Source organism: Falco cherrug, chromosome 12 (assembly GCF_023634085.1).
Source record: "Falco cherrug isolate bFalChe1 chromosome 12, bFalChe1.pri, whole genome shotgun sequence".
NCBI lineage: Eukaryota > Metazoa > Chordata > Aves > Falconiformes > Falconidae > Falco > Falco cherrug.
This window is the reverse complement of record NC_073708.1, coordinates 2,553,844-2,578,882: the sequence shown is the minus strand read 5'-3', so window position 1 is coordinate 2,578,882 and position 25,039 is coordinate 2,553,844.

The window sequence follows — 25,039 nt, the reverse complement described above, 5'->3', positions numbered from 1 at the left end:
AACCTTACCTGCTATGGAAAAAGGGTGATTATTTGGGGTACCTTAGCAATAATAAGCAACACAACAAAAATATGTTAAAAAAGAGAAGAGTAATTTCTCTGGACCCCATCATTGAAGAAGGATTTGAAGGGCCTTGAATGCATCCAGAGCATCCAGATGATTGTTGTAGGTCTTTTCCAACTGAAATTTTTCTCTTCTTTTCTCTTCTCTTCTCTTCTCTTCTCTTCTCTTCTCTTCTCTTCTCTTCTCTTCTCTTCTCTTCTCTTCTCTTCTCTTCTCTTCTCTTCTCTTCTCTTCTCTTCTCTTCTCTTCTCTTCTCTTCTCTTCTCTTCTCTTCTCTCCTTCCCTTCCCTTCCCTTCCCTTCCCTTCCCTTCCCTTCCCTTCCCTTCCCTTCCCTTCCCTTCCCTTCCCTTCCCTTCCCTTCCCTTCCCTTCCCTTCCCTTCCCTTCCCTTCCCTTCCCTTCCCTTCCCTTCCCTTCCCTTCCCTTCCCTTCCCTTCCCTTCCCTTCCCTTCCCTTCCCTTCCTTCCCTTCTCTTTTCTCCTTTTTTTGAGTCTTGGCTGGAGAAAAACTCTAGAGAATTGTACTAGACTATATGTCAGAAACATTACTGAATTAATTGGGTAATCAAGTTGCCGTTCCTTCACGGTCTCAGCTGTTAACTGTAAAGATTCTACTTATTCATAACTTGGTATCAGATTTATTTTTTTTTACAGTATATTTCCCCCTATTGATTTTATTAGGTCAACAGAAGGAAGTCAGTGTTAAGTCCATAGAACGTTCTTCACATTTCAAAGTATAAAAATAAAAAAAAATAATTTCATATGTTGTCTGACTGGTAGTCTTGTGCTAGTAAATATTAGCAATTTACATTCTTGGTGAGAAAAAGAACCTGATAAAATCCTAGGTTTTACTGTATAGCTCAAGTATCATAATTCTTTTGACTATAAATTTGTGGCATAGTAATTTAAGTGATAATTTTGTTTAAAATACTGTGGTTAAAAGGAATTAGACCTCTGCAATAAAATTTTGTTTAAAAAGCTGCAACAAAGCACTATACAATAACTCAGGTAAAAGCTAAATTTTCATTTCTGTAAAGTACTGCATATAGTAATTGGGTTTATTTGACAAATGAAATTCATCAGGTGAAGTAAGAATATATAAGAAGTTTTGTTGAATGAGAACAAACATCAGTATAGTCCAGTACTTGGTTTTGAACAGGAGGCACACAAAGGTAAGGTAAGAGTCATCCCTCCGGGGTTCTGCAAACTCTTAATTCATCAGACTGGCTGAACAAGATAGGCATTTTTATCATCTCCTCTTAGCTCTTCAAACCTGCCTAGAGCATTAAATTCGATGGGGTGTTTTGACGGTGAGTTTGAATGAGAGAAGTTTAATTTTCTCTTACTGATTTAAATGTGCTACAGTGATATTGTAAAATGCTAAACTACTGTTCTCAGATTTTGTATTTTTACCTTCTTCTCTCCCACTGATACTATTTCCCCCTCCCCAGCACATCTTTTCTAGATGAGGATACTTCCCTCACTATCTGAAATAATTAATTCTATTGCCATCACCCTCACAGCCCATCTCCATATCTCTTCTAGATATATTACTTTTTTTTTCCCTGAGATTGTAAAGCAAATCTACACACAACAGACAAGAATTCTGACATAGACTTAGCAGAATAATGTTGCATGTATGTTCTCCATTACTTGCTCAATTTTTAAACATCATGCTTGTTTTTGACTGCTACTGAGCTGGCTTAATGAACTCTATAAATGCAAGAACTCTACTTATGCCAGTGAAGTTTTGTTGCTACCTTTAAAATAAAGGTAGGTTTTCTGGTTAATACTAACAACAGATCAACACTGGGCATCTTCAGGTGCAGATTTATTTACAAGTGGTGACAGAAAGATTTGGTTTTGTAGTTAAATACTCATTTCATACAAAGCAGCTGCTTACAACTGCCTAGGGTGAAAATGAGGATTGGTATACTAATAAATTATTCCAACTGAACTCTGACCAGAAAGGTCTTTTCACTGGTAAGAATTATGTTGAGCATCTGTGTGTCCTATAGTAGTTTAGAGTAACAGTCCCCTGCCCTCACTGGCCTGTGGGCAATGTTACAGAAGGCTAACCCTGTGGAAACATCAGGTTTTGCTTTCCCCCTTAGCTTCAGTTTAAATTTTTCATTTTCTGTGGGTCCTGGCAATAATGCTGTCTCTTGCAGGCAACATGTTCCTAGAGGGCTGAACGCGAAGGAGGAGCATGCTGAAAAAGCCAGTGATCGTCCCGCTCTGATTCCGCACAGCCATCCGCACAGCCTCTGTCACAGCGATGCTGCCTGGAAGGGATCACTTATGCCTTGATAAATCTGAAGTGTCAGTCAAAACCACTGTGTACAAGGACAAGGTGGAACTTAAATGTTGGTGCTTGTGAACACCATGAACAGTGTCGTGTGCCTGCCACATGCCTAGTCATCTGTTTTACCTGATGTGTGTGTATATACCTACGTGTACAGGAAATCCTCTCTTAAGGGATGAAACTGTGAAAAAGTTGAAGAGAAGAGCTCTTTTGTGTAAGAGATACTTAAATACTGTCTTTGAGCTATGACTCATGGGGTGCTTTCATTGACCAGCTGCTCCAGACAGAGATGCTCACCTTTGGCAATGCACCTTGGAGCTCACATCTCTGCACAAAATGCCAAGGGTGAAGCATTTGATTCTGTCTTCAGTTTCTCTCAGCCATGTTGCTGAGTTAGAATTTTTCCTCTATGGCTCATCCAGACTTAATAATTCTTTGAGGTTTGTCCTCTTTGTATTTTCTATTCTTTGTTTGTTTTTTCTTGTCTTTTCTTTCCTTTTATTTGCTTTTCTCTTTTTGCTCATCATGTCTTCCCTAGCTAAGAAAATAAATTCTCTCCTCCTTATGGTCTCTATGACAGACTCACCAGATGTCTTTCCCTTCTTGTGGAAGAATATATATATGGAAAATGCATTTTTTTAATTCACGAGCCAGGAAAAAAAAAAGGAGGAGAGGTTGAAATTTATTTTTTTCCTGGTCAGATTCATCAGCTTAGCCTCAGATCCTGGGGTCTCAATTAACAAGCTTTATCTTGACAGTATACAGTCACTAAAAAGTGAAAGCAATATTGGGATGTTTTTTGAGGCACGTTGCCAACATGCTTCATACTTCAACCTCTTCTTTCTGCTATTAATCTCTCTTGGTTTTGCTATGTATCATACTTTATAATACAATAAGAGGATTTAAGAGTGGACTGCGGTGCTGTGCCTCTTAATAGCACTTGTGGCTGGTGGGAAGTTTAGATGCAAGTGAAGTTCTCTGGCCTCAGTGCATGGGAATATCCATCTGTACAGTGTGACTCTGTGAACGGGCAAAAAGCCTCAAAGAATATTCACTTATTAGCAACCATCCTTTCTTTGCCACAGAGGCATCAGGTAAATCAGAATGGATCCACTAAAAGCAGTAGATAAATCTTCCTTCACTTGTTGTCTCTTTATTGTTGGGTTCTTTTCTTTAAGTAAAATAAATAATCTAGCTTGGAAATCCATGTTTTTTCTGTTTGTGTACCCAACAGAGAAACTAATAAGGCATTGAAAATACAAATGCAGATATAAAAAGCCCTATCCAAATCAAAAGCATCAAACCCTATAAATACAAGTAATTAATCAAATATATATTCAACCTGGCATGCAATTTTGACTAAAAAAAATACTCTGATGTTGTTTTTTTTAAGGCTCTGATTGCAGGGTATGCTTCTTTTTGGTGAAAGAGTGTGTGGTAGAAAGATTTTAATTACAAAGGATGCTGGTTTCAGTCTCCAAGGAGAGGAAGTTCTAACTTGCCTTCACTTCTGTCATTCTCAGTGGCAGAGACATTTAGCCAGCCACTCGAAAAGGGCCCCGTGTTTCACACAGTAACGTGAAGCAGCAGCGTCACTCCAAGGAGGTTACTTTTGTTTCCATGTTGATGCTGACATAGTTTATATAAACCCAGGATTAACAAATACTGAAACATTGCTAACCCATTTCCTGTTTAATAAGATATAAAAAACCTGTTTCATTTAGTAAGTGAGGACTTCCATGCTACATTTTCTTTTGTATTGCATCTGGCATTTGTTCTTCCTGGTAGGTGAAACTGGTGCAAGGTGGGTGGCGCTTGCTTAAGGGAATACTATTGCAGTCTGAAAATTACACATACTGTTTGACCACCTAGTGAAACACTCAGGGCTTGGGTTGTTGGTTTTGGTTTGTTTTTTTTTTTTAATCACATTTTCCTGTTTGAAATTACCATTATTATGCTTAGAACACAGAGAAACGCAGATACCTATATATAGCTTTCTAAAAAATATCAATGCAAATTTTTCCAGAGAGTCTTTTAACAATTATTAATAGAAATTAATTGTGGTCTTTGGACAGTTTTCTACTTTTGTGATACTTGACTGCTCACTTGATATTTTTGATGTATGTTATAAAGGTGAATTTTACAATTGCAGAAAAAAAAATTAGAAGAGGTAAATCATGCCAAATGATGTTAGCTTTGCTGTGCAAGAAGAGAAAAGAATTACCTGGATTTCCCCAGAATTGTGTGACTGCAACTGGGAGCCAGTGCTAGGGAGGGATTATACACACGTGACAAGAATGTGTTTGCACCAGAAAATTATATCATACTAACAAAAAGTAGTAGATAATAAAGAAACATTCATGGAAGCAAAGAGGAAAAATACAGTTGCAAGATTTCTTTTTAGTAATAGTCACATTTAATATTATCCTGCACTTGTTAGTGACTTTAGGAGCAAATGGCATTGGGGTTGAATGCAGACAACAATGAGAGCTGGTCCAATCAGTTCTGATAAAAATTCTTTAATTGCATTGATATTTTTGTCAAAATATACAGTGTGCTAGTTTCAATGACCATTTTCAGTTCTACTGGGAAAAGTTCAAAACATTCCTTTTGAAGAACATGCTGTCTGTTTCTCTGTTGTTTGGATTACTTTCATTAAATTGCATATGGATATAGTAAATATATATATTATTTTTATAATCTGATAAAAACTAACCAAAATTACTGTATTTAATGAAATGTTTTAATGATACCTAAATTGTCCTTCCTTGTGGATAGCCATGTTTTATTACGTTCGTTCATTAGCTAGCGCTAGCATGTGCAACAACATTATCCAAGATTAAGATGTCTTCCTCCTGTAGTATTACTTGAAGACCAATTGGATTATAATGCAGGTATGATGCTTGGGCTTTGTGCAACAAAAGGGGAAAAACATTACTGCTGAACAATGAGTTAATAAGGTACTTCACGAGCATGGATGAAGTGTCTACATGGGACCATATGAATTTTCAAATCAGGAATGCCATGCCATCAAGAAGACAATGCATTTGCATTCTGTGTGAACTGAAGACTTTTTATTTCAATCCCTATTGATGCATACAGACTGTAGAGATGCTGTGCCTCATGCAGAGTTCTGGTGCTGTCATTGCCTTTTCAGAAAATCTTGTAAAATGACAATCTGTTATTCCCAGGAATTTTAGCAATTGTATTGTAAATAGCAATGCATATTTTTTTGTAATAAAACTTTCAAAAACGAATCTAATTTCAAGTCATGCAATAAACACTAAGTTTGCTCTATACTTATTTCAGAACTACAAGAAAATATATCAATTTCTCAGTGAACATGAAATGAGTTTCAAAGTTTATGGGCTTTTGTTCATTTCCCTCAAACTTTACCAGGGACAAATATGTGATTTCAAGTAAAAATTGTAACAGGATGTTTTTTTCATAATCTCAGTCTTAAAATGAAAACAAAATTTGGTTATTGCAGGTAATATTACTGACTCAGGAAATATATATTGTGTGAACTGAAGCCAAAATGTAAGTCATAGCATCCCCCCTACACACCTTCAGAGCTAACACGCTCATTGGTCTAGTCGCAGCACAGCTGTGTGGGAATTCTTGGCACCCAGGAGCACTCCGTTTTCATTCCACCTCAGCATTTAAGAGCAGAAATCTTTTAAGGCAGTCCTGCAATACTCATTTAGAGTTAATAACCAATTCTCCTGGGGTTTAGCATCGTGGGGAGAGGAAGAATGCAGTATTTTAGTATTGCAGCTGTAGTGCAATAAAAAGCACTGCCAAAAAAAAAAAAAAAAGAATATCTGTAGCATCACTTTTCCTTCTGCTTGAAATAAATAGCAAAACATGCTTCATTGGGTTGAGTAGATAATAGCATTAAAGAGTATCACAGCACTATCTTTGTATGCTCCTGTGCCTGAAGGGTCAGAATTCTGTAGCAGTGCTGGGCACTGAAGGGAATGTGCTCAACAGAATTCTTTACGTTTTTTCCCTTCTATCTAAAGCTTAAAAAACTCCCCACCCATTCCTGTTGGAAGTGGCTTGTGAGTTTTAATTAAAAAATTGAAAATTATCTTTTTAGGCCTCTCAGCAAAAGAGAGCTAAGCTAATAGACTAATATGCCGAGAAAACGGAACGCAACGCTGGCCTTGATTTTTGCTGTAGATTTTGAAGCAGACTATTTTTAATCATAAAATTATATCTACATATTTAATTCTGACCATAACTTGTTCCTTGTCTAAGCACTAGACTTTCTTCAGGAACAAATAGAAAATATTATTTTTAAACATGGATAGTAAAAAGGAAATTTACCCGTGTATTTCCTTTTCAGGGGAAGGTTGTACAGAGAACTACACCACATGTTTGCATATAGTACAAGCCATGTGCAAACCCGCACCTGTTTCCAAACAGGTTTGACTTTCGGTGGCTGTATAGGACTTCAGAGGACATGTCTTCAAGTTTATTTTTCTTTTCTGAAAGCCTAAAGGTCTAATTTTCTTGATTATCTTACAGTTTTCCTTTAGAAGTTACACTTGGTGACTGCTTTCTTTAGATAGCAAGAAAAAAAAAAAAAGAAAAAAGAACCACTCAGATTTGCAGCTAAATCTTTTTCAACAGCACAAGGATAGCTTGGCAATATCCTTAATTTTCTAGTAAGCAGAGCAAAGTGGTTACATAGTAACAAAAAATTTAAATCCTTCACATTTGGTATTTTTTTGAAATACGCTTTCACAGATCTGCATTGGAAAAGGTAATTTAGGGTTTTGATGCTTCTGTAAGTTTCCTCAGGTTTCAGCACTCAAACTTTTGGGGCTATATTTTCTAAAGCTTGACAGTTCTACACAGTTCTATACATAGAATAAAAAAAATGTTCAGACAAATGTTATGACCTATGTGTATAAGTTTGTGTATTTGAGGTAAGTACATACTTGGAAAGTGAAAACTGACTTGTTATTTTAGTCTTTCTTTTTAGCCACAAACATTTGCGAATAAAGTTGGTCCTTTCTTTGGTTTGTTGGGTTTTATTTTTAATAAATATTTATTAACCAGCAGAACCACAATGGCACCAATCTAAGCATCTAAGCAATTTTCATGGATCATTCTGAAACATGATGTTAAGTACATCAAGATCCACTGCTGGATGAAGGATTATTTGTAATTGTTGCTGTTATTTATTCATTCTATTAATGTTCTGTAACAGTCAAACATTCCAGACTCTGAAAGCATTTTAAAGTAGAATTCACTTTAAGTGTTCTCCATGCTTCTTTAATATACAAGACAACCTTAGGAAATTCAACCTTCTTACATATTTTTAAAAATATATTTTCAGTTAAGAGCTTCAATTTATTTTCCTTAACCTCTTTGTGATATGCAGTAACCTGATTAAAGTCTATTGCCTTTGCTTTAGAGATAATAGGTTTCACTTAAGAGAGAGCATGCCCTCTGCCAAAGGGCTATTAAGAGGAAAAGTGCTCTGAAGTACATAGGCATTTATGTCTTAGATGGAAAAAAACCTATATGTTATTTCCTTAAATCAAATCTTTGGCCACAAATCTGGCAGATATGTATTCTAAATACCTAAAACCGATAGGCCTTTATATTTGTTAACCACATGCAGTCTCAAGCCATCCATTTCAGTAAGGCATTGAGTGTTGAGTGCTAATGAAGCACCGAACTTTAAAAAAACTTGCTTGAATTTCTTACAGAAGTGTCAGAGAAAGCATACAGACAGATTTTAAATATTTTTTGTAATGTAACAGGTTATCGGTGAAAGCCTCCAAAGAGCTATGCTGAAATCTCTGGTGTTCCGAATGTTCATTCATTATCTGAAAAAGGAAATGAATGATTTGCTGATGGTTTACAATTGATTCAGAGTAGTAAAATATCCTGTTCCAGCCCAATGGAGGTGGCTGTCGCTGTTCATCTTTGCAGGTCTGACCAGGTTCAAGGATGAACATGTAATCCACCAAGATGCTCAAACATGGCAGCACATGCATGCACACAGACACAGATGACTGAAGTTCACTGGGGAAACATACCCACACCCCAGTCCCACCAGCTGCTGGTACCCAGACCTGTGGATCTGGCACTGAGACCTCTCCCCACCTCTCCAGGTAGAAAGTGAAGTCACACAGGAACTATAAATAGAAATATATAGTGTTTATATATATATATATATATAGTATTAGGAATGGCATTTAATGAGAAGACAGGGTGGATGGCAGTGATGAGGTGCAGGGCTCAGCCAGACAAGCATGTTGACCTGTGCATGCCCACGTGGCACGAGCCCCTCCCATCCCTCTTCTCTCCATTTACCCATGCTTTGTCTTCCTCTCATTGATTTTCATCTCTCCCTTTCTCCACCTCTGTCTCCTGTATCATGCCCCTAACTACTTTTTCCCATTCAATCTCAGTTTTGGTACATTGACATTTGGTATTAACGATGCTCTTAGCAAGGTCATCTTGGCCTTGTATGGTGTGACTGGGACAGTTACCCAGGAGCTGTTGGCCTTGCAAGATTTTACCCCTGAAGGGTTCCCAATGCCCCCACCCACAAGTTACCTGTGAACTTGTCTGTCACTCCCATACATAGCCCTCCTCCACCACCCAGGATATCTGACTATCCATGGTGCTCTCTGTAACTCCTGTGAGCTTCTCTCTCTCTTATCTGCTGTACCCAGCAATTTTTATATCAGCTGCAGTAGCTTCCCATGGTCTGCTCAGGTAGCTAAAACTCTGGCCAGGGCATAGTCATTTGCCTGCATAACTGGAGGGTTATGCCACGATGCTAACACATGAATCTGAAATACAGTGATTTCCCTTCTTGGAAAGCGACAGTAAAAGTGAAGAATGATAGGAGTTGACAATGATACTGAATCATTTCCATATAGATGAATCAAAGAAACCAACCTTTTCAGCTAGAAAAACAGAAAAAAAAAAAGGGGGGGGGGGGGGGGGGGGGGGGGCGGGGAGGAGGAAGAGGAATAGGATTAAAGAAGTTAGATAAACAGAAAAATGCAATTGTCTTGATACAAGAATGGGGAACATTAAGAAAAAATATTAGGCAGCAGATTGATAGAAGGCATTTAGAGATACCTTTCACATGCAAAAAAAAAAAAAAAAAAAAAAAGGTGCTATTTTTGGGAGCTAGCGCTGTGTCAGAATTTGTACAATCTGCCTGTTGATGCTTCTTGTAACGTGGCCTACAAGGAGTGAACATCTGTGTTCTATGGGTGGCCTGAAGTCCATGGATTTTTACAGATCTCTTCCTATGGTATGAGAAGGAAGATATTGTCACGCTGGGCGGCATTTGAGATACACTAGAATAATATAAGGATAAATCAGTATTTTTCAGCTATGTGACCAAGAAAATAAAATATATCTTCCAAGCAACACGTACTGTAATTGACCTGACTGCCTGAAGGTGTTGACTTCCCAGCACTCCTTCATCGGCTTGCTCCGGTCCTGTGGCCAAAATCAGCCAGTGAAAGGTGGTTAATAATTGCACTGTTTTCAGCAACAATGGGCTAAAGTGTTCTGTTTTAATCGGTGAAGGAGGCTCTCCTAACTGTAGCGGGGGCTGTATAGGGTTAGAGCTGTCTGCATTATGATTTATCATTTTGAATCAAATATAAATCAGAGCTTGACTGGTCTATTTTTAGTTGTCCTTAAGGGGGCAGGAAGAGATTAGTTGTCTATGTTTGAAATTTCCTACTCTTCAGTACAGCTTTGGGACTGAAGGTAGCACCAAGAGAATATATCCATCCCTATTTATTTAGCCTTTTTGCTCAGGAAGCTTACAAGGTAAGAAACATTCATCATCAAGAAAGGACCCTGACAATAAAATACAGAAATTAATGTGAACATGCTGTGAAAGGATAGTTAGCTTTCTGAGGGAAAAAAAAAAAAAAAAGAAAAAGAAAAAGAAAAAAGAAAAATAAAAAAATAAAAGCTACTACTGCTGTAATCAATAAAACTGGGAGTCATTACTGATTTCTAGTAATCTGAATGTCTCCAAAATAGTCTCTGTCATCTGAAATAGCTGTTAGGGAGGGAGGGGTACACTGATGTGGCAAAAAGTGAAAAATTATACTTCTTGGTTCAGATTCCAGCTTGGATGAAATTCCTGAAGAAATTTAACTAGGCCACATTTTGATAGCAGCAAAAATAATAGTAATGATTACTCACTTTTAGTTTTAGTGCAGTGTGCATGTCCTATAGAAGTTCTTTGGGAAAAAGCATCCCTGTGAGTTTGTACCTGCCATAATGCAGCTGTGTAGAAAATGAAGCCACAGACTTGTCCATCGTCTCTAGCTTCACCTGCAGGAATACTGCTTTCAGGATAAACATTGTGTAAAATACTAGACATTTAGAGTCTCCTGCAGTACGATTATAGGAAGCATTTTCCAGGTCCACTACAGAGACAGAAAATATTCTGTCTTTAGTTGGCTTTGGACCGAGGTTTGAGCCGGTGAGTTTGACTCTCCCTTGCCTTTCATGAGGGTGCTGGTTAACATGAAGCAAGTTTAAATTTGACCAGTGGGTCATAAAATCCTTTTGGGTTCCTAGTCATCTTCCGTACAGGTAATTGATGGCATAACAAGGACTGTGGAAAATACTTCGAATTTTGCATAGAACTATTTAGTATTATTTTATTCTGGTGTTAAGACAAATAGAATTTCTGTACATTATTTTTAATTGAATGGACTCATGCCAAATACCTGACTGTCAAATTCTTTTTCCTAATGAAAAGAAAAAGTAAGCCCCAAATGCTGCTAGTAGCTTAAGCTAAAAAAAGAAAACCAATTAAGCTCAGTTAAAATAATTTTCCATTCCAGGAATATTTGAGAATTCAAAGGTGTTTTTTTCCTCATAGCAAGACTCCATAATGTAAAAACAAATAGTTACTTACCCATCACTGGGGAAAGGTAAGCTATGATAAATCTAAAAGTTCTTTCAATAATATTTAAATATAGGGTATTTATATAGATTTAAACTAATTTATTTTACTGCAGTGCTATATTATTTTTTATTATTTTATTATGACTTTATAGTAATATGTGTGTCAGTATTTAGAACATTTTAAAGGGTAGTTTATTTTGCAGTTGTTCAGTTTGTATCATTTACAGTTTCAGATTTTTTATTTTCTTTCACCTTAGAGAAGTCATCTGTATCTCCAAAAAGGCTTTTTTGAAATGTTCTTAACGAGATATAGAAATTACAGCCATGACTGTTTGTGTAAACTCATGGTAACCCCCTTTGTCAACATAAATCTTACTGGGTTTTAGTTTCTCATTTACCCCATAACTTTTTGGATTTTTTTTAATACCAAGTACATTATTCCCTTTAATCCTGGACATTAGTATCTTATAACTTTATTCCTCAAATAAAAGAGTCAGACAGCTGACACTAATGGGGCAACTCATTCACATGACATGAAAGGATTTTTTGGTTTGGTTTTGTTGCCTATCACAGACCTGGCATAGACAGGCGTAGGGTTTGTATTTATACAAAACATTACATGCAAATAATACTAGAAACTGCAAGGTCAAGAAAGACTCGGAAACTTTTTGCTTAGTGTAATCAGTGTGTCTTTGTTTAGAGAAGTTTAGGATCTTTCTTAGCTACAGCTATGGGAAAATGTTGTCAAATGTAGTTCCATCAGAAGAGTTTTGTTCCCCATCATTTGATTATTGATTATGCGTTCTATTTTTTTAATTCTACATGATTAAATGTAAATTCACTACACCTCCTACCTTCAAGCTTGACCTTCATTGAAGTTAATAAGTTGTGTTAAACAGTAGACAAAGCAGTTTACTCATTAGTGAATGTGGTCTTTCCTATGTAAATTTTCATGTTCCTTTGCTAAATGAAAGGACTGTGGCTGTTTCTGAGATATCTAACTTTGGTTAATTACCTTAAGTTTGTTCATTGACTATTGAGACAAAAAAAATGAAGCCTTGCAAAACTCCCGGGTATATAAGAATGTTAAAATAGTTTTAAATTAAGACAGCAGATGAGAATTTACCTTTTGATCTTTGAAACCACTCATCATTAACAAAGAAAAGGAAGCTCTAAGTGAGGGAAAACAGTTTATTTCTTTATCAAGGAGTTTAGTTCCTCAAAAAGACACTACTCACGTGCAGTAGGGCTTTTTAATTAAGCTCACTAAACAAATGCTAAACCTTTCTGTGCAAGTATTCGTATTCAGTAAGCAGCACATTTTGCTTTGTTAAACATTGATTAATATCATAGGTATCTCACATGCAATATTGTAGAAAGATCTGATTAAGTCTGATTATTAAGTGTGGGAGCAGCACTCAGAGCCACAGCAGTTGTTGCAGGTTTGCAGGCTGGGGGTGAGGGCTTGCTCCTGTGGTGTGCCGAGCGAGCGGAGAGCCTTGCTCATTGCTGGCTAGGTAGGAACAGCCTCACCTGCTCCACTGGATGCTGCGTAGCACAGGGATGTGCCATGTGTTGTGGCCAGCGTGAGCTGGAGATGCAGTGTCCTCAGCTCATCGCTGACCTTGAAACAAAAGAGCTCCTGAGAGAGGAGGTGGATGTCCCGGCCCTGGCTGCAGGGTGTGCTGGCCAGCTTCACTGGGGACACTGATGGCTTCATCCCTGGGAGGTGTGCTCTAACTGGGGTCCTGAGGCAGCAGCTGAAGGAGCTGTGAGGTGATCACTGGAGAGGATGAACAAGAAGACCAACAGGGTCTTTGCAGAAATACAACAGGGCTGGGAACCCGAACCCTGTCTTACTAAGACAGAGGAAGGCAGGGGACAGATGACAAGTGACAACTCCTGAGATATGGGAGGGTGGAAGCTCCTTGCTTTTGGTAACACATGGAAATCTCCTTCTCTAGCTCTGTTTCTGTAGAGGGTTCTGCCAGTGGAAGGACCCTGAGTGCATCAGAAGTGACTACAAGGCTCTGGGTGTGAAGGTCAAGGCTGAGGGAGTATCTCCTTGATCCTGCAGGTGCAGGCAAAGGGTGTGAGGAGGAGCAGGTTGATCCTGCTGCTTCATGCCTGCTTCTGCTCCCCCACCACAGCTCTGAGGAACTATTGCCCCTGATAGATGAGTAGGGGCACATCTATCGGGGCAGTAGGCACACACCTCTCTCCTTAATAGCTGTTGCACTAAAATGGAAATCTTGAACTAGATAGAGAATTATATTATTGATATTGAAAATCCTGTCAGCACACTCACTCATGACCGTTGTTAAGATGGATATTCCTCCTGGGATTCCCCGCACCCCCCCCCCCCCCCCCCCACCCCGATACAGTGCCTAAAAAGCTTCAGTAGTGTTAACAACTATACTGGTATTTCCCCTATTAATATTAACCTACATTGCTGGATTTTTTAATTGCCTTTTCTTAATCACATCTCTTTGGTCAAGATTAACATTTGGCAGCAAAGTGGACTTGGCAGTAATTATTTAGGAATTGTTTGCTTATACTTCCACACCATTCAAAATTATCTGTTTGTTCATGGTAGCATGATAAAGTATTGAGTTCAAATACAGAAGTTCACTTATTTGAAAAGTAGCACAGACTATAATATATTCCCTCAAGAGCTGTGCTTAAAAAAAAACCAAACCAAAAAAACCCAACAACAAAAAACTCATAAATAAAATAAAATAATAAAATGTCTTAATCTAGATTGGAAGCTTGTATGCTATTTTCTCTTTCTGATCTTCTCTTCACTGGAATTTATTCTTGTATGCTTTAGGTGTTTAGTATCTTTTCTGTATTCCAGATGTGCCAAAACAAAATTAAATACAATCAAACCTCTCAGTCCTCATTGTTTCCTACCTCCCATTCCTTTTCTTTTACTATAAACTTTTAGGGCATCAATATGCATTTATGAATTGTAAATCTCTACTGCCTCCACTTAAAGGTAAGAATCTCCATTAGGAAAACCTTACTTTTTTGTTCTTAGGTTTTTGTTTTCTTGATTTTTTAAAGCTTTGTTTGATTATAAATGTCAGGACATCCTTTTGGGAAAATAAGTACCCTTAGTGAGCAAGACACAATCAATTTATTCCAGTAGCCTTTCATGAAGTTTTTATGTTAATTCAGCCCCAAAATGCCATTCAAAATATGGAGAAATAAAACAATGAAAAATATCAGGTATTTTTTCCCCACAAATACTTTCTTTCCAGAAAGCAACAAAAAAAATATAGAGAGTTTTTTTTCCCTAGATGACAAAAGCAGACTGTAGTATCTTATCAGATGCGATTTTGATATTTTTCAAGAAGTTTAAGTAAAGAAAATTTAAAATGTGTTGTGCAATTCTTCAGCGTTTGCCACACCTCTAAAGTGAATCTTTTTTCATTAGTTGAGGAACTGCCTTATTTCTGTCCAGGGAAAGTAATCCCAAAAGAACAGAGCTTGTAAAAGGATAAAACTGTAATATTTCAATTTTCTGCTTTTGTGGAAGCAATGTAGTCTCATGCTAGTATTTTCATCCCAATTTACCTTTTGTCTCAAATAATACCCAACACCCAAATAAATACATAAGTTGAAAACCTGTAAACAATATGTTGTAGGAAAAACAATAGAAATGCAATCATGGCATAGCAATAATTGGATGGGTTCTTAGTCAACTCCTATCTGATATTTTTTTTTTTGCTTTGTATTCTATATGTAGAAAGAATGAATGTGTTTCAGGATTTCCCCCCGCCCCCCTCCCCCAATCAAACCCACTTTGAAAGAAAAAAAACACATTTTATTTCCTTTTTTTCCACTGTGTATTATAACACAGATAAACTCACAAGATGGAATGCATATGACATACATCTTCCCTGAAGGAAGCTGCTGAATTTCAGTTCCTGTCAGGCCATCTCTTTCCTAAAGGTTTGTGCACATTTTTTTTTTGTCTTTAAAACATTTACTTTTTTATGGAAAAAAGAACAACAAAAAAAAATCCCCAAGATCTCCCAAGAACCAGACAAACCTCCCATCAAAAAATTGTCAATTCTGTTGTAACAAATTAGGACCTAAAGCTGACAGAAAGAAGGCAACAAAGGTAAGTAACTAAAAAAATTACAATCTAGAAGCCACATCTGTTATCTGTGTGATTAAAATACCACATTTTTGTGAATAGACACAACTGCATTATAGGGAATAAATTAAATAAAATACAGGTGCAGTAAATACCTCTCACGCTGAAAGATTAATGCAGTCTTTTACAATGTGAGTAGGAAATTGTTATATAAGCTAGACATAGTGTGCTAATTATGGAGTCAAAGAACCTTTTCACTTATACCGTTGAGTTCCAGAGCCCAATCACAGAAAATGCAACCAAAACAATGGTGAATCATTATGCTGTTTGAAGAATTTCTGATGCTCCTAGAGGTAAGACCCTGGAGCAGTTAGCAGAAAGAAAGTCTGTTCTGCCTGCCCTCCTAGTTAGCTGCCACAATACTGCTGCTAGGAAAGAACCTGCTAGTTCAATATAATCTGAATTTGTTTCACTGGTTTATCTAGAGCTAATTCAGTGATTTGCTAAAAATATAGCATAATTCTTAATCTCGTTTTCCTCAGAGGTAAACAATTACAAATGAATTGTGTGCAGGTAAACTTTTAGGTGCTTTCTATCCAGGAGTAATCTCAGGTCTGGAGTATGTTTCCCTCCAAGCTGAAGTGCCAATTATAGTCCGATTCGTGGTGGCAGATGGTCAAGATAAGGTTTGCAGCAGACACTACAGACTATGAACTCAGAGATTCTACTTGCACAGCAGTGCCTCTATTACCCTTCTAAAAGAGATTTTCATGGTTGTTAAAACTTTCAACTTTTGTACATAACTACTTAATCCTTTCAATATTCACACGTATTATTATATCCCTTCTCCTTAATTATCAGACTCATCACTGTTTAAACAAGGATTTTTAGTTTTGTCATGGTGGAAACTGATGTAAGAGCTAATCATTTAAAGTTTGTGAAGTAGAATGGGTTACTGCAGGTGCCTAATAATTTCTGTTCTGAGATGTCTGTGCCTCAACATTCACACAGTTCACACATAGCCCCAGGCTCTACTGCTCCAGCCAAGTTAGGATCAGCATCATGGACCCAGAGGACCAGGCATTCACATCCAACTGCTCAGTGTGTCCAATCCTTGCTCGTGGCCTGGCCCCTGAACGGAACAGTCCCACTGCAGGCTCAGACACTAAAACGATGTTGGAAATCCATGTATGGATGTTCCCCAACAAAATTTACTGTTTTCATTATTTCATTATGTCACCAGCTTTCTATCTGGATCAATATCGCTGTCTCATGTCCTCCCTCAAAAGTGTTACAAGGGCTTAAAATTGTTAACAGTCCTCTGCATCTGTTTCTTTCCAATTTGGTTGGGCAAGTGTCACCATTGCAGTTATCTCTGCTTTATCATTTTCCCAGGACACACTAGTGTCTTCTAATGTGTTAGACTGGGGCAGATGTAGTCAAGACATCACCTACCTGAGGGGTGTTTTCAGAAAGGCTTCAGACCCTTATCTTCAGCACAGTTATAGATTTTTTTTTATGTCAAACCGCTACCATTATCTCCCTTTTTATTTTCATTTTTCTTATGCCAACGGACTGATACTGCCCATAGAAAACCTGTTTTTTTCTTGCAAGATTTTGTAGTAGGAAAAGCAGGATTCAATAAAGAGGGAAACACTTTCTTTCCTTCCACACAAATAGCTTTAATATTAAACAATGGGGAAAATAGGTGAAGCTGGGACATTAAATTGATCATTCAGGTTTGGTTTTGAGGCCTATTCCTGTGCAATTAACAAGACAATTCCTTTCTTTAATGAGATAGTAATTTCCAGGGCTAGACAGAAAAATAACAACACTGTGATGCAGGTTTTGCATGTAAGTATTGGCTCACATGCAAAAAAACAACATAATTATTATTATTGCTCATGCAATCCTTAGTGTAGAAAGGAAACAAAAATAAGGGCCAGAATGTGGTCAATGCCTAATGAGACTGCTCTGCATAGCCCCCTTCAGCCTGCCCTGTATCTCAGTTGCAGGCCATACTAGATGTTCTTCTGCTGAGATGAATCAACAAAGAAAAATAGTATTTTAGCTTCTTGCTGAGTGTGCTAGCAAGAATAATGGGGGCAGTATGAACTAAAGCAATATGTCATATTCAGGAAAAGGCGGGAAAGATTTGTCTCTTTTTACTATCAGGAGCAAAGGAGGAATTGTGGTTGAGCTCTCTGTACAGAACAAAAAGCTAAAATTATCAGCCAGGTCCAGAAACATGATACAATAAAACTTCTGCAACTTACAGCATGTGACTTGACCCCAAATTCATCCCTGCACTGAAAAATTAGGTCTGTCTTTTCCTAGTTCTTTCTTGAATTCCTTATTTCTCATACTCTGTTCTCAGCCTTAAACTGAACTAGTTTTTTCTTCCTTAAAGGAAACACAATGAAATTACTTATTCAGATGATACAGCAGGAAAATGGCAGAGGAATGGAAATTTGGCTCCCTGGCTCCTGGCAGAAAACTTTACTTGTTGAACAGCTTATTCCCAAGAAAAGAAGAAATACTTTGGATATTTCTAAGGGAAATCTTTAAGAGCAAGAAAAGATATTTATTTTGTACAACTGTAGTTGCCTTCTCCACTAAGTTTTGTTCTCTGACAAGGGTGTTGTTTGGCAAGATCTGGGATTGTTAATACTTCCTTATTTTTCATATTAATAGTTATTATGTGGTAATGAGCCTCTGATGAAGTTTTTGTTATGTTTGTATAGTGATGCGAAAAGTGCACTGAAGAATTCAAATGTACATGCTAGGAAAGGTCATAAGTTGGAAAAGATGAAGAATTAAATTTGTCTTTCAACAATGAATGGAACTGTGAAAGATTGGCAGATACCAAAAGATGGTTTTGTTCTCAACTGATGGCAAGATACAATTATGTTAATGCTAATACTTGGTTTGCACTGCTTGATGTTTCCCCTATGATTAGTAGTAATAAACATTATCCTAGAAGAAGAATTAAGAAATAAAAATACTGAGTTTGAGTTTAATAGACCATAATATTAGACCAGGACATTTTTACCAAGAATTTGTATGTAATCGTTATTTCAAAACAAATATCCCAAGAGAATGAAGATAAGAGGAGTTAGAAGAAGGTTGAGCAGCCAGGCTAGTTCTGATGGGGTACTGTAAAAGGAAAAAATGAAAAGAGCAAAATGCTCCCAGTTGTGAGAACCTGCAATTACCAGAGTCTAATACTCTCTGAGGGTTCAACAGATATTTCACATGTGGAGGTTCAGTGTTCAATACAAATTTACATATTTGAAGCTATTTGGCATTATGTAGGCTTCAGATTTAGCTGTGACACAAAACGAACCACGTCCAGGAGATTCCTGGGTCCATCCATTGACCTCAGGAGTAGATCTGACCACTGCTGTGAGGCAGACAGGGTAATCAGTCAGAGCAGAGCAGGTGCCCTAAGGAGCCCCACCAGTGATTTCTGTATAGAGCCGCTTATGGAGCTTCAGTGGCAAAAGAAGCTTCTAAAACATACTATGTTATATATTAAAGCTTTGCGATATTCAGCTTTTGAAGTGATTTGATAAAGATGGAGGTCATTAATAGAATATCATAGGTCCTGGGGTCACAAACAGAGCAATTTTCTCTTTCTTAATAGGCTTGTACAAAAAACAGCGATAAAATTTAAGTGGTACAAAATCAAAGGAGAGAAAATATCAGGGAACATTTTAAGAAAAACAGCTGTAATTTTGGTGATGTTCAGTTGTAACTAGGACAGACTGGAAACATCACTAAACACAAAGGCTTTGAGATTTCTCATGGGAACATATAAGGTATAAGAAATTTTAGAAATTTAGAAAAAAAAATAGAAATTTAGAAAAAGAAATCCAAGAAATGAGTTATACTAAACATTTCCTATGTAGTATAAAAAGCTAAGAGAAGCTTAAGGAGTTCCTAAAGTGAAAACTTGTAAATTTTGAAGCTATTGTCAACAGTATGTGCTGCCTTTGTATCTTGCCACTGATAGTAATTTAGTAATTATTTGTAGATATACCTAAGGGTATGGAAATAAAAATACACTGCCATTTGAAATGAAGGTTGTCCTATATAAAAGACTGAAGTATGTTAAAAAAAAAATAATTTTGAATAGCATTTAGCATTAGTATAGCATCAAATCCACCAAATACGCAAACAATAACCTTGCTGTTGAGCTTGCCATAAGAGATAGTTCAGGGTGATTACATCACCAGAGGGGAGAGATTGCTAGTATCCTGCATTGAGGAGATTAAAACAAAAAGAGGGCTGCACGTGAACAAGATTATTCAAATGAGAGCACCATGAAGGGAGAAGGAACAGTATCTAGTGGAAGAAGCAACACTGTTTTTCAGTGTGAAAGGGATGACATGAATTCCCATTCTGGGTTAAAAGTCAATGACATTTGTCATTTTACAGTCATAGTATTTGAGAGAAAATATAGTAATCTGTCCCATTTTTTTTGCCTATGTTCCATAAATGAGGCTCAAACATGCCCAGCTTATTACAACTTTTATTTAATATTGTTTTATTGCATTTCACTGTTGGACCTGATCTCCTTACATTTGGCTCAGTGATACAACAAGGTGTGAAGGACGTGGACTTCTTTAGTCAATGCCACTGACTTTGGCTTGTCAAGGAACAGACTGCAGCGGAGCAGGACCATGCTCACTTGAACTACTCACCTGATAAATGTTCCAATGCAAAGTATAGCTGTCTCCCTCTCGAATTGCTGTGGAAAGGAGAATCCTGTGGAAGAAATGAGAGACGCACAGTAAGGACGTGACATCTTCAAAGTTACTGTATCCCTCATATATGGTTGGGAAGATGTGTCCTAGATACCAGAGGATCATGTATACAAGCAAAATAGACATAGATCCAAACTTACGCATCCCATTACTATTGTCAAGAGTGGTGTGTAAATCCTCTGTTTTCCATCACTATATGATTGGCAAGTGGTTAGGACATAGCCTGGTGATTCTGATTTTTTCTCTGACTAATAAGAAGTAACAGGTTTTGTACTGACCTGACAATGCAGATGTTGGGGTTGTCGGGGCTTGCCTTCAGCTGAGCTGGTTTTAGTATTTTTTAGCTGCAGTAACATTTGTGTATGGTCTAGCAGCTATTGCCTAACTACTGTTATTTCAGCTCTGCCAATACCGCATACAACAACAGTCAGGCAAAACTAGGTTGTCACTGAGTAATAAATAATAGCCCCCTGGGTTAATTGGACTGAGGGAGACTACTTTGCAACTTTCAAACTTTAGGTGTATGTCAATGAAAAGGAAGCAGACTGTGTAAAAAAATTGTCTCAATCCAAGCATACCCATAGGTGAGGAGGAGGAAAACACCACCCCCACCATCATACTTCCTCACAGAGAAGAGTTTGTTACTCTGATTACTCATAACCTCCATGTCCTGTCCTACTGAATCCTCCTAGAGGAAGATGAAAATGGTGGCCCTTGGGTTCTAAGGAGCGCTGGAAGAGTGACCCTAACACCAGAGAAAAGAGGCAGACACCAGGAAGTTTCTGCATATAAGCTTTAATTGTACTAATAACTAATATATTGTATTGTAATTGAAGTACAAATAAAAGCTGCTGAATTTTGTTTAGACAGTCTGAACATTAATTGGGCTAAAATATTTTTTTAGGTCTACAAATAAAATTTGTACCATTTTGCTTGTAACAAAAGTTTGAGTTGTAACAGAATTTTGGCTGTAATGATAGGTACGTGCATGGAAAAACCTGGGCATATAACAAGGAAGTAAACCAATATACTGCTCCAATCAATGCACTTCTTGAAGAATTTGCGATGCCAAATCACGCATTGTTTGATAGATAATAAATATTATGCTAAGAATAAATATTTCCCCCATGAAACCATGGCTGGGGAAGGCATCAGCAAAGGTCAGCAAGGGTCGTTCTGTCTACCTGAACTCCTCTGACCAAATATTTTCACTTTGCAAGTTATGAGAAAAAATACCTCTTTTTTTTTTTTTTTTTTTTTTTTTTTTTTCCCTGGTTGTTTCAAGAAAGGCTCCACATGGTGAGGGATTTACATTTTATCCTTGATCAAAGCTACAAGAAGTCTACTTCATCTAATGCTAGGGAGGGAATGGGGATTTGAACAGGATTTAAAGTAGTGAAAGGCATGAAGAGATTAATGATTAGAAAAAACAAAGTAGGAAGGATTCCTGGAAGATGTGGGTTTAATGAATTATTTGAAAGAGGAGAGAGAGGGCACTTGGCAAAAAGACACAGAATTGGATGTTCATTGCGCATTTAGCATTAGGAGAATAATAGCATAGAAGGACTTTAAAGATATAATGAAGTACATAATCCCAAAGCATGAGAGTTTAGAGCTGAAATGTACTTTGCCTGCTGCATGGGGATATGTATGTAGAACGTCTATTAAGTTATAAGGGTAAAAAAGGTAGCTGCTTAAAAGTCCTCACCACTTCTATTAGCTCATAGGCACAAAGTGGATTCATATTTTATGGACCAGAAGTGACAGCAAGTGTATCAAGGTATATTTTTTAGAGTATTTTATGTGATATAGTCATTGCTGCTTCTTGAACTCTAATAATATTTTATGCAGGGTGAGAATTTGGTACCGACAATTTCATTTAATTTCATTTTTTCAGGGGTGGAGGGAGAAGTAACTAACATTTAATGAAATTACCATCTTAATGAAATCGTAAATTATTTCATTTGCAATGATTTCACTTTTTTATAAATCATGTGGATGAAATATGCCAGAAAAGCAAGATGTTAAAGTATTACACATATCATACATGATCTTTCAAAAGGCACATAACTGTGTTCATGTGTGACTGCATGTTTGGCTAGAAATTTCTAGTCCATTAGCTAGAAAATATGTTTCTGAGTGCTTTTCTTATTCCTCTCCCTCCCAAAATCCATGCTTCTTTTTTGTGCAATCATGTGCATTCAGTAATGTTGCTGTATGAAGTGTATACAAAAGGAAAGGGAAGGAAGGGTGAGAACTGTTATCACTTTAATACATTTGCTTTTCTTAAGACAAAAGCCTAGCAGAATAAATAGAAGGCAAAAACATCTCTTATACAATGTCTTATGATATTTTGTGATTCTTTCTGCTTTTTTTCATGTAAAACTTCATCCTAGCCAAGCCTTTTCCATTTAATATTTATGCACTTAACTGTAATTAACTGTCATAAATTTTTATGTAATGAGTTTATTGCAGTTAAACTAAATTCTACAGATTGACTAAACGATGCTTTTGTATGTAGGCATGTAGTTTTCCAAATGCATGTTTCTAAACTACAGAGTGGCATTATGAAGAAGGACATATTTTTTATTTCATTGTCTTGTTCAACTGACTGTTGTCAGTCAATTCCCGCTTAGATCCATGTCATCTGTTACATTAATCAGTCACAGGATTGTTAAATGGTGCCACAACAGAGTGATATTATCTCAAGTTAGCACCGACAATAACTTTCCATTAGCCTTGCATATTTAGGTTGTTTTTACAAGGAAATGCACTTCCTGTGTTTATAATACTTAAGTCATAGAGAAGAATCCACATTTTTTCTAAGGAGGAAAAAAGTACATGTATTGCATCTGCTATCTTGAATAGTTTGGTAGTATTGCTACCAATGATTAATTGCAAGAAAAAAACTGCTCTAGTTTTATTATAACTGTAAAGAGATGATGACGTAAAACAAATAGAAATTTTTCTGATGCCCTGTAGAAGTATCTTCATGATCACTGTGCAGTCAGGCTCTGTGAACTCTGCAATATGCCCACTAATCAAACGCAGATGGGAAAACACCTTTTAAAATTAACCTCTTCAGGCATTTTCTCAGATCAGAAAGTCATCTTATTGATGAACAAAATGTATTATTGATGAGAAAATATTTTGCATTTAGGGGTATCTTTGTTTTTGTGGTTTTATTTGGGTTTTGGTTTGTTTGTTTTTTCAACTTCCCATATAGTTTTCTCAGAAGCTATAAAAATGTGCTATTAAACAAAACTAATTTCTTGCTGTGCCACCTGGAAAGACCAGTCTTTGCCAGGTATGGGTATAGAAGACACTGTCCTAGTTTTTCTGCTGTGGTTGGAAAGACACACCCCAGTGTAAGAGTCCCCAGCTCAACCATTTCTGAACTGGTTCTAAATGGGACAGGCTGTTATGTAAAAATTTCAGTAGGACAGTGGTCATTGCCACTTCAAGCATGATGGATTACAACTGACATCCCTTTAGCTCAAGGTCAATGTCATGTGAAAAAAGGTGTTAAAAACAGGGTATACCTCTAAAGTTACTTTTAATTGATGGAATTTTTTTCTAGCCCTTAGTAATCCAGAACACATCAATATGAAAGCTGACAATGTGGGACAGTAAGACTAAGCAACAGGCATGTGTGGATATAAAAAAAATTATGAAGACATGTCTCTCTCAAGTGGAAAATTGCTCATTTTTTTTTTTAAGTATATATATCATGTCCTGTAATGAACTCGATTTTCAAAATTCTAAACATTCAAATTACTACGCTCAGGTTTGTTTTTTTTTTAAAAAAAGACAGAGGCAGAGAAGGAGGGAGTGACTTCAAGAGGAAGAGGGAGAGGCCAGGATGCAACAGTGAGTGGCAATAAAGGACATTTACCTGTGTTGTGGGAAATCCAGTTTTGAATACTTGTTTTGCCCTAGTGCCATGTTATTGTTCTCAGCTGAGTTGCTTTCAGTCTGTGTTCCAAGCTCTATAAATTATTAATTACAGGCAGAAGAAATAAAAGAGACCTGAATTTTGTATCTTAAAGTGAATGTGGAAGTGTCAAACTACTAGAAATACAGAAAGTGGTCACAAGAAAACATTTCCTCTACATATTTATAACCAAGTGACAATGTTTTTCAAATCTTAACAAAAAACAGTAGCTTTGCTGGAGGAAAATTTATTTCCTGCCACTTTGATTTGCAATTCTGCTTGTCATTAAACATCACCTTTAGCAGTTCTTAGCTCAAGGTATATGTTTAAATATTTTTGGTATCATCAATTTAAGCAAAGGTTTGGAAAGGACAAGTGGTGACTCTCAGGCGGAATGAATTCTAAACATCAAACTACTACCCAGAACAAATGCATCACCACTCCTCTCTACTGCTTCCCGAAGCCGAGCATAATTCTAGCTACTAAAACTGATTGGAGAAAGGCAACAGAAACAGGAGCCTTAGCAGCAAATTTCTTTCTGGCACTAATTTGTTATCATGATACCCACTGGAAGCTGTTTTTTCTTGCTCAGAAAGACATTTTATTGTCTGTTGTTAGAAAATACCATTCTCCTGCATCATTGCATTATAATGGAAAAGTAATTTGCTTCTCAGGAAGTGGAGGACTGCCTTCATTGACAGGAAGGAAAAAAAAAAAAAGTAATCTAAAGCTTAAAGCATTGCGCATTGCATCGTAAGCATGAAGAGTAAGGTAATATTTGTACTGTGACATTGTACAAGTCATAGTGAAAGCTAATTACAGTGTGATTTCCTTGATAAGACAGCACACTGAAAAATGTTGGAAAGAAGACTAATTTTAGGGCATTAAAATTCTGATGTTACTATTAAAATTGTCATTTTGATGTTTGATGGCAAGGTTTGG